This window comes from Orbicella faveolata, unplaced genomic scaffold (genome assembly GCF_042242905.1).
Source record: "Orbicella faveolata isolate gen_17 unplaced genomic scaffold, um_ofav_v1 contig_14, whole genome shotgun sequence".
Lineage (NCBI taxonomy): Eukaryota > Metazoa > Cnidaria > Anthozoa > Scleractinia > Merulinidae > Orbicella > Orbicella faveolata.
In genome coordinates, this window is record NW_028301541.1 from 4,465,543 (window position 1) to 4,475,485 (window position 9,943).

The window sequence follows — 9,943 nt, forward strand, 5'->3', positions numbered from 1 at the left end:
GAAGTATAGTTTTGTAAAATGTGATTTTAACACAGGTTTTCACCACTCCCCATGCGAAAAAAAAAAACGTCAATGATGCCGAAAAAATCGTCGTCTTTTAACAGCAAATATCAAACTATTGGTTATTTTCAATATCACGGTATTCTTTCTTTTCCGGCTTATACTCTCATAAAACGTTAAAGTAGATTCGTGCGACAATAACTCTTACCTTTTTCGTGTGTGTTCGAATACTCTTTAACGACGGGATGTACAACCAAATCAGCTGTGATGAGAAGGAACTGATACACGTCTTTTTAAAGATCCCTTTGGAGAATGTTTGTTGTAAAAATATGTTATTAATTTGTTCTACACAGCAAATATTTATCGAAATATTTTTTTTCTATAATTAAATACAATATTACTCAGAATGATTATGTAAAGAACACAATGTGAGCAACAGGTTTTTCCCTCATCGTTTGGTCTTTAAATACAGTTATTTTACTAAAAAATAAAGAGCATGAGAGATGTAAGAGAAATAAGAGATCCTATTTGTTCATTTTATTTTGCATATTAAATACATTTTGTTTAACCACTAAAACACACTCATATTTAATTTCGTTATATTATTAAACGATTTGATTAAAACAATATAGCAATGAGATACCCCTTCAACGTTTAATTTTGTCTCTTTATACTTTTCCTTTTTATCTCAATAATTTTGGGGCTTACCGTATTTGTAAAGTAGCTTACAATGGTTGAATCTAGGCGAAATACTCCGTCGGTTAAAGCCATGATACAATGACTGGTTAATACTGAGTATTTTTGTTATCCATTAAATGGAGAATATTACACGGCGCAAAGATATAAATTTTATTTTCGAGTGGTAAAAAATTGGCCTTAACACGAGAAAATAAAATTCATATCTTCAAGCCATCGCGTAATTTCTTTTTATTAGATAGACAAACTGACTGTTTGTACAAACAACCCTGAAAGAGCCGAAAAAGGCGTCATCAATATTTGTTCACGCTCGGCTATTTAAGACGCTGGCCAATCTTCGCTTGCTTTATCTTCAAAAAAAAAAAGCTTAAAAGAAACGTATCAACAGGTTTTTGATGGCTTTGCAAACGATTTCAGTTTATTTGTATTTTTCTCCAAACTGACAACTGTTGTAAAAATTATGTTATCAATTTGTTCTCCCTCGCAAACATTTATCGAACGCACTTTTTTCTATTGAATACAATATTACTCAGAATGATTATCGAAAGAACAAAATATGAGCAGCAGGTTTTTCCCCTCAACTTTTTGTGAATTTAAAAATACAGTTATTTAACTTAAAAAATAAGGCCTGAAACATTGAAGTCTCGTTCTGTCTTGTGCACTGCTGTAGATATGATTTACTTAAACAAATAAGAGCAAGGAGATCCCTTTTGTCATTTTATTCTGCATATTGAATAGAGTTTGTTTAACCACCAAAACACACTCATAATCAAATTTATATACAGGCAAAAACTAACGATAGATAAATCCGACGTTTCGGCGACATCTTGGCGCCATTGTCAAGGGAAACTAATTAAATATGCGATTTCAAGGGTAACTAAGAGTTCAGAGTTTCTAATTTGCATAAGTTAGACAAAGACTTTAGCGCGAACTGAGTCTGATTGTACATTTAAACACGGTCGTAATTGTTTAATGAGTAACATCTCATTAATGAGACAATCAAACTTGTTGTGGCATTTTTTCAACACGCTAAAACAATTGCGAAGGTCATCCGGAATCCTGCCTGCGTGTCTACTATCATAGTGATTGCGTACTGACGAGGTCTTGCTTCTATGTCCATCAACGCGTACGAACAGATGGCCACGGGTGTAACCGACATAACCAGCATCGCACTGGTCACACTTGAAGTTATACACAACGCATTGTTGATCAATGAGCTGAGGCTTAGGTTCGCTTGTCGGGAACTCCTGGGCAATCTTGCGGCTCGTAAACACCGGTTGAACACTACTCGGGTTGTCATACCCTTTAAAGACCAGGAGTCTGCTAATATCGTGAAGACACAGTTGAAAGATCTCAGTGTGAAGCTGCAGACTAGTGTTCAACCGATGTTTACGAGCCGCAAGATTGCCCAGGAGTTCCCGACAAGCGAACCTAAGCCTCAGCTCATTGATCAACAATGCGTTGTGTATAACTTCAAGTGTGACCAGTGCGATGCTGGTTATGTCGGTTACACCCGTGGCCATCTGTTCGTACGCGTTGATGGACATAGAAGCAAGACCTCGTCAGTACGCAATCACTATGATAGTAGACACGCAGGCAGGATTCCGGATGACCTTCGCAATTGTTTTAGCGTGTTGAAAAAATGCCACAACAAGTTTGATTGTCTCATTAATGAGATGTTACTCATTAAACAATTACGACCGTGTTTAAATGTACAATCAGACTCAGTTCGCGCTAAAGTCTTTGTCTAACTTATGCAAATTAGAAACTCTGAACTCTTAGTTACCCTTGAAATCGCATATTTAATTAGTTTCCCTTGACAATGGCGCCAAGATGTCGCCGAAACGTCGGATTTATCTATCGTTAGTTTTTGCCTGTATATGTTTATCTAAATCATTGTTGATTATAATCAAATTTTGCTATATTATTAAGCGATTTGATTAAATGGAGAATATTACTCGGCGGCGCAAAGATATGAATTTTATTGGTGTTAATTACTGACTCTGAAAAGCTGCTACACCAACTTAGAACAAACGCCAGTCATCAACTGACAAGCTCTATTCACTTGAATCTGAAGATGACTTCCGCTCAGGTCGTCGAAACGTTAGTCATCAACAACAGTTCTTTTCAGAACTATCCTCTCCCGGACGATCATACTATACGAACTACGAGAAAATAAAATTCATATCTTCAAGCCACCGTGTATTTTTATCTTTATTACGTGGAAAACCTGACTGTTTGCAAATACAACCGTGAAAAAGCTGGAAATGACCTCATCAATATCTTCACTAGCTATGAAGATATGTAGTTTAGTATAATTTTACGAGGGGTATATTTTCCACCACTACGTTAATAAAGGTTTGGTTGACGCATTGATACAGGCTATATATATATATTTTTTTAAAAAAGTAGCAATGGGGCTTTTATCTAATATTATTAAATTATACTTTATTAACTTAAGTGTATATTATAAAAAGCAATAAATATGTATCTCCTTGTTTATATTATTTATTGATTTGGTGTTGCTTCCCTTAGCTGCGTAAGCCATAAAATAATAAAGTTAAAAAAAGAAAAGAACAAAAAATGACACAACAAAAAAGTTCAATTGCGCTTTATTATATAGGCACGAGTGTTATCACTGCAAAATATACCCCTCGTAAAATCCATACTAAGCTACATCCGGGCCCCGAGTGCCGTATTTTCCATGTGGCGGGAAGATATGATTTTTATTTCCTCGTAGTTCGAATAGTGTGATTGTCCAGGTGAGGGTAGTTCTGAAAAGAACTGTTGTTGGTGACTGACGTCTCGACAACCTGAGTGGAAGTCGTCTTCAGAGTCAAGTGAGTAGTGTTTGTCAGTCGATGATGATGCAAGTCTGGTCCGTTGAACGTGATTGGTCAGTTTAGCCGTGATGGTATTGGCTGAAAGACTCGTGTAAACTTTGTCATCAGTCATTGGTGGGTTTCGATCCGTCTATTGTTAGTCAAACTGGTCGGTTTTTGGTCCATGTATTGTTAGTCAAATTAAGTCGGTCTTTTAGGTGTCCGTTTGTCGGTTTCGTTTCCGTCATGGATAAGTCGTTTGTAAGGCGCTGGTAGTTGTTGACATCTGTTAAGAGGCGTTTGTTCTAAGTTAGTGTACCAGCTTTCCAGAGTCTGTAGTTAACACCAATAAAATTCATATCTTTGCGCCGCCGAGTAATATTTCCTATTTAATCAAATCGCTTAATAATATAGCTAAATTAGATATGAGTGCTTTTTGGTAGTTAAACAAACTGTATTCAATATGCAGAATAAAATGACAAAATGGGATCTCCTTGCTGTTATTTGTTTAGGTAAGTCATATGTACAGCAGTGCACAAGACAGAACGAGCCTTGAATGTTTCGTGCCTCATTTTTTTATGTTAAATAAGGGAAAAACCTCCTTTCATATTTTCTTTCGATAATCATTCTGAGTAATATTCTATTCACTAGAAAAAAGTGCGTCCGATAAATATTTGCAAGGGAGAACAAATTAACAACATAATGTTTACAACAGTTGTCAGTTTGGAGGAAAATACAAATAAATTGAAATCGTTTGCAAAGCCATCAAAAACCTGTTGATACGTTTCTTTTAAGCCTTTTTTTTTTTGAAGATAAAGCAAGCGAAGATTAGCCAGCGTCTAAAATAGCCGAGCGTGAACAAATATTGACGAAGCTTTTTTCGGCTCTCTTTCACCAGTTTGTGCAAACAGTCAGTTTGTCTATCTAATAAAAAGAAATTACGCGATGGCTTGAAGATATGAATTTTATTTTCTCGTGTTAAGACCAATTTTTTACCACTCGAAAATAAAATTTATATCTTTGCGCCGTGTAATATTCCCCATTTAATGGATAACAAAAATACTCAGTATTAGCCAGTCATTGTATCATGGCTTTAACCGACGGAGTATTTCGCCTAGATTCAACGATTATAAGCTACTTTACAAATACAGTACACCCCAAAATGATTGAGATAAAAAGGAAAAATATAAAGAGACAAAATTAAATGTTGAGGGGGTATCTCATTGCTATATTGTTTTAATCAAATCGTTTAGTAATATAACGAAATTAGATATGAGTGTGTTTTGGTGGTTAAACAAACTGTATTCTGGATATGCAGAATAAAATGACAAAATGGGATCTCCTCGCTCTTATTTGTTTAAGTAAATCATATCTACAGCAGTGCACAAGACAGAACGAGACTTCAGTGTTTCATGCCTCATTTTTTAAGTTAAATAACTGTATTTTTAAATTCAAAAAAAAAAAATGAGGGAAAAACCTCCTTTCATATTTTCTTCATTCGATAATCATTCTGAGTAATATTCTATTCAATAGAAAAAAGTGCGTTCGATAACTCTTTGCGAGGGAGAACAAATTAACAACATAATTTTTACAACAGTTGTCAGTTTGGAGGAAAATACAAATAAATTGAAATCGTTTGCAAAGCCATCAAAAACCTGTTGATACGTTTCTTTTAAGCTTTTTTTTGAAGATAAAGCAAGCGAAGATTGGCCAGGGTCTAAAATAGCCGAGCGTGAACAAATATTGATGACGCCTGTTTCGGCTCTTTCAGGATTGTTTGTGCAAACAGTCAGTTTGCCTATGTAATAAAAAGAACTTACGCGATGGCTTGAAGATATGAATTTTATTTTCTCGTGTTAAGGCCAGCGTTTTACCATTTGAAAATAAAATTTATATCTTTGCGCCGTGTAATATTCTCTATTTATTGGATAACAAAAATACTCAGTATTAACCAGTCATTGTATCATGGCTTTAACCGACGGAGTACATCGCCTAGATTCAACGACTGTAAGCTACTTTACAAATACGGTAAGCCCCAAAATTATTGAGATAAAAAAGAAGAAATATAAAGAGACAAAATCAAATGTTGAAGGGGTATCTCACTGCTATATTATTTTAATCAAATCGTTTAATAATATAACGAAATTAGATATTAGTGTGTTTTGGTGGTCAGACAAACTGTATTCAATATGCAAAATAAAATGAAAAAAATGGATCTCTTATTTCTCTTATATCTCTCATACTCTTTTTTTTTAGTAAAATAACTGTATTTAACGACTAAACGATGAGGGAAAATCCTGTTGCTCTCATTGTGTTCTTTATACAATCATTCCGAGTCATATTGTATTTAATTATAGAAAAAATATTTCGATAAATATTTGCTGTGTAGAACAAATTAATAACATATTTTTACAACAAACATTCTCCAAAGGGATCTTTAAAAAGACGTGTATCAGTTCCTTCTCATCACAGCTGATTTGGTTGTACATCCCATCGTTAGACTATTCGAACACACACCGTGACGAAAAAGGTAAGAGTTATTGTCGCACGAATCTACTTTAACGTTTTATGAGAGTATAAGCCGGAAAAGAAAGAATGCCGTGATATTGAAATTAAAATAACCAATAGTTTGATATTTGCTGTTAAAAGACGACGTTTTCTTCGGCATCATTATCGTGATTTTTTTTTTCGCATGGGGAGAGTTGAAACCTGTGTTAAAACCACATTTTACAAAACTACTTCGTATCAAAGTCATTGAAAAAGTTGTCTGCAAGCAGAGAGAGCCTAGCTTAGCCGGTCTAAAAGCTCAAATTAAATTTCTATTGTAGAAATATGCGAAAAACCAGCATAAGTTGAGGCCGCCCAAGAGGACGAAATCGGAAAAGCCATTCCTTTCGGAGAACAAAGCCTCTTGTAACATTTTAACTAACTTACAGAGAATGAAAGATTTCCACTTTTTAGGGGAGAAAGTTCATTTTATCTCTCCGAGATTTTGCTTTCAGGAAACAAGAGAACACACCTTTATTTTGTGGAAATGGAAAATTGAATTGATTTATATTCATGGGAGTAAAGGCTTCATTTTATAGGAACGGGTCAACAAAGGCTGCCGCGTTCTTTAAAGGAAAGAGAAAAACAAAGCAATCTATTCGAAGAAAACAGGCATTTTTTAAACAGCTTTATCTTTGGTGATCAGAGAACATGTTAACCCTAAACAAACATCTAAAGATCAAAGAGCTCTTAGAGCCTACTTCTGAATGCAAATTAAGTCTTACTGATATGAATCAGTTGAAATTCAAGAACTAAAACGAAATACCCATTGGAGTTGCCTTGTTTCTATTTGCTGTTACCAGGCGCTGTTGCGTTTCGTCGGCGAAGAGGTTGAAACAAGGAGCGTAGTGGTCGATAGTTATGCAGCTCGGATATCAAGCGTTCTTGTGCGAACACTCAGCATTCTAGCCGCGCAAAAACTGGGACAGGAACGAAAAAATCGACAAGCTACCTCCAACTCCATTTGCTTTTGTTTTTTTGTTTTTTTGCTCTAGCCGGATTTGACTTAACTCGTTTGCACTCTGCTATACGGAGAGGCTTGTTGTGGGGGTTAGTAATTAGGTTGGGTTCTGGTTTTCGAATGCAATGGGCCTACAACATCATATGCACCCACTTTGATGGGCACCTTACTCCAGCCAAGAAGCAACACTTGAGCGCGAGGCAGTTATTGAATCATAGCTAACTACCATTATGAAATTCTCTATTTTTAATTGTCAGCAATCCATTGGTTATTCTAAGCACTGCTAAAATCGAAAAAAATGATTCTTTTTGTTAACTTCATTGCCTTTAAAGTATCGATATTTAACCAAAGTTATTTGCCATTAGGTCTTATGGTAACAATCGTAACAAGCAGCCCTAGCAAACTTTCTGTTAAAAAAAGTCAACTTGCTTTTCGAGCCAAAAACAGACTCCGTATCAAAAAAAAAACTGTCACAATCTATACGCTATATATGTCTTAAAAATATAACGCGATTTGAGTCAATTACTCAGGTTTCAAAAGGTCGAGTGTAAACTTGCAAAAGTAAAATTCTATGGAGAAATATCAGAGAAACAATTAAATACAAGTTTTTCCCTTTTCCATTCTTCTGTTGCATCAGCCTTTTCTATTATCCAGATGAAATTTGTTTTTTAATTTACAATGCGACACCTTCCACAGCTTTGCTAACCACTTTTTTTTCTCTTAGCATACATCTTTTTAAATTCTGAGAGAAAAGTTCAAATACAAGTTTTCCCTTTTCCATTCTTCTGTTGCATAGGCCATATCCTACTATCCAGATGAATTTTGTTTTGTAATTTACATTGCAATACCTCCCGCGGTTTTTCTGACTATACCTTTCTCTTAGCATAAATCTTTTTACAATCTGAGAGAAATAATCTAATACAAATGTTACTTTTTCCGTTTTCTTTTGCATCAGCCTTTCTTACTATCCAGTTGTATTTTGTTTAATTTTGTAATGTACAGTGCTATGCTTCTTTTACTGCACTTTTTTTCTCTGTAAGCGTACTTGCTTCAAGAAACAATAACAACAACAACACATACATTATTGATGGCTTCTATCTGACAGCTTCAGTTCATAACAAAGCTGTTACAAAGAGTAATGTGTATTCGCAACAACAATTATCAACAAAGTTTAAAATCTTACAAATCTGTTATTAAGGCCGATGGTGTGGAAGGTTTAAACAGATACAGTGAATGAACAGTGTTACCCTGATTTATTACGATCAACGATAGCTCGAAAGGTTATCAAGTTTATGTTTTACAATGACTGTCTAATTTCTCGCGCGCTGATTGGCTCTTTTTTATCATCAATAAGAGTACAGACGGATAAAATTTTAATTTATGCAAGCTTTCAAGTTCAACTTTCAGCTGTCAAATTGTCAACTTTTTAACCAATGAGCTTTTATTGGCTTTTTTAAATAGCCAATCAAAAAGCGAGAAAAGCTATTGACAATGTTCGCGTCATTTTGAATAAAATTCACTTATCTTTGTTTACGGCAAGTTTACGGCGTCTTTTCCCCTCATTTATTCCCGTCTTGTTATTGTAAAAAACAAATTGACCTCAGCTTTTTATGCGTCTGTCCTCTTGTTGATGATAAATTGCGTGATAACATTGTCAAAGTTCACTGCGGAACCTCTCGCCTGCGGCTCGTGGTTCCACAGCCACCTTGACAATGTTATGACGCAATTTATCATCAGTAAGAGGACAGACGCATAAAAAAACTGACGTCAATTTGTTAATTATATAATAACCCAAGTTATTCTCGCATTTTGATTGGTTCTCGCCCATGATCTATTAGAGGACAGACCCACGATTGACGTCATCATTTCAAAGTTCTTCCCTCTGTGTTTAAAATGGCGGAAAGTTTTGAGAATTTAGATAATATTCACGTGAGTGGGGAAAGATAAGGTACAAAAAAGTCTTGTCGAGGCATTGAACAGGTACGATAGTCTGGAAGAAGAAAGAAAATGCCGTTTCGTTTCTAGAAAATGACTCAGAAAAAATACTCGAGCAGTCTCAGTCGGCAGTCAATCGAGACTAAACCAAACACAAAATTAGTCTTGAAATTACTTTAAGGTAAGAAACCGTTGTTTTGTCTCGAATTTAACAAAACCAATAACGAAAATGTTTATGTCATTAATTTATTTAAAAAATTGGGAACACGAGAAATCTTTAATAAGCCATATTTGTATTCTCGGAAAAATATCATAAAACAGGAGAGGGAGAGGGGGTGTTGGATTTCTTTAACTGCTGATTTCTGTTACAGTTACAGATACTACAGGTTCAAGTTACAAGGATGATGCTGCGTTTGTTGGCTTTTTGTTTCCTCGCAGTGTTATTTGTCAGTGCAGGTAAACCTTGATAAGATTAACCGCCAAATGGCCAAAAAATTAACTAAATACAATGATGTAAGAGACCGCAAACGAAAATGCTGCCGGTGTACGTAGGATCTGTAAAAGATAAACCGTCAAAAATGCCATATTTTTACCGTCAACCGTCCTTATATGAACTAAACGGTTGACTTATTAAAAAAAGGGGTCAAGATATGCTGTTTATAAATGATTGTTTTAATATATCACAAAAATACGTATATGTACAAGTCCTTTATTCTGCCTTTAACTTCTAGTCTCGGAAGCAGGCGATTAATATGTCCAGCGGTAACAAAGGGGAAGTAATTATGCCCAAAAGCCCAAAAGCCTAATTTTGCAATGCACAAAAATTATAGGACTAATTGGATTATTCAAATATAGGCAAAATTGTATCCTTTTATGAGTTATCACAGTCACATTTTCGCTTCAATTTCGTGCTATAAACGTCATTCCGCAAAATTAACCGTCAACCGTCATATGACTTAAACTTTAACAGTCAACCGTCAAA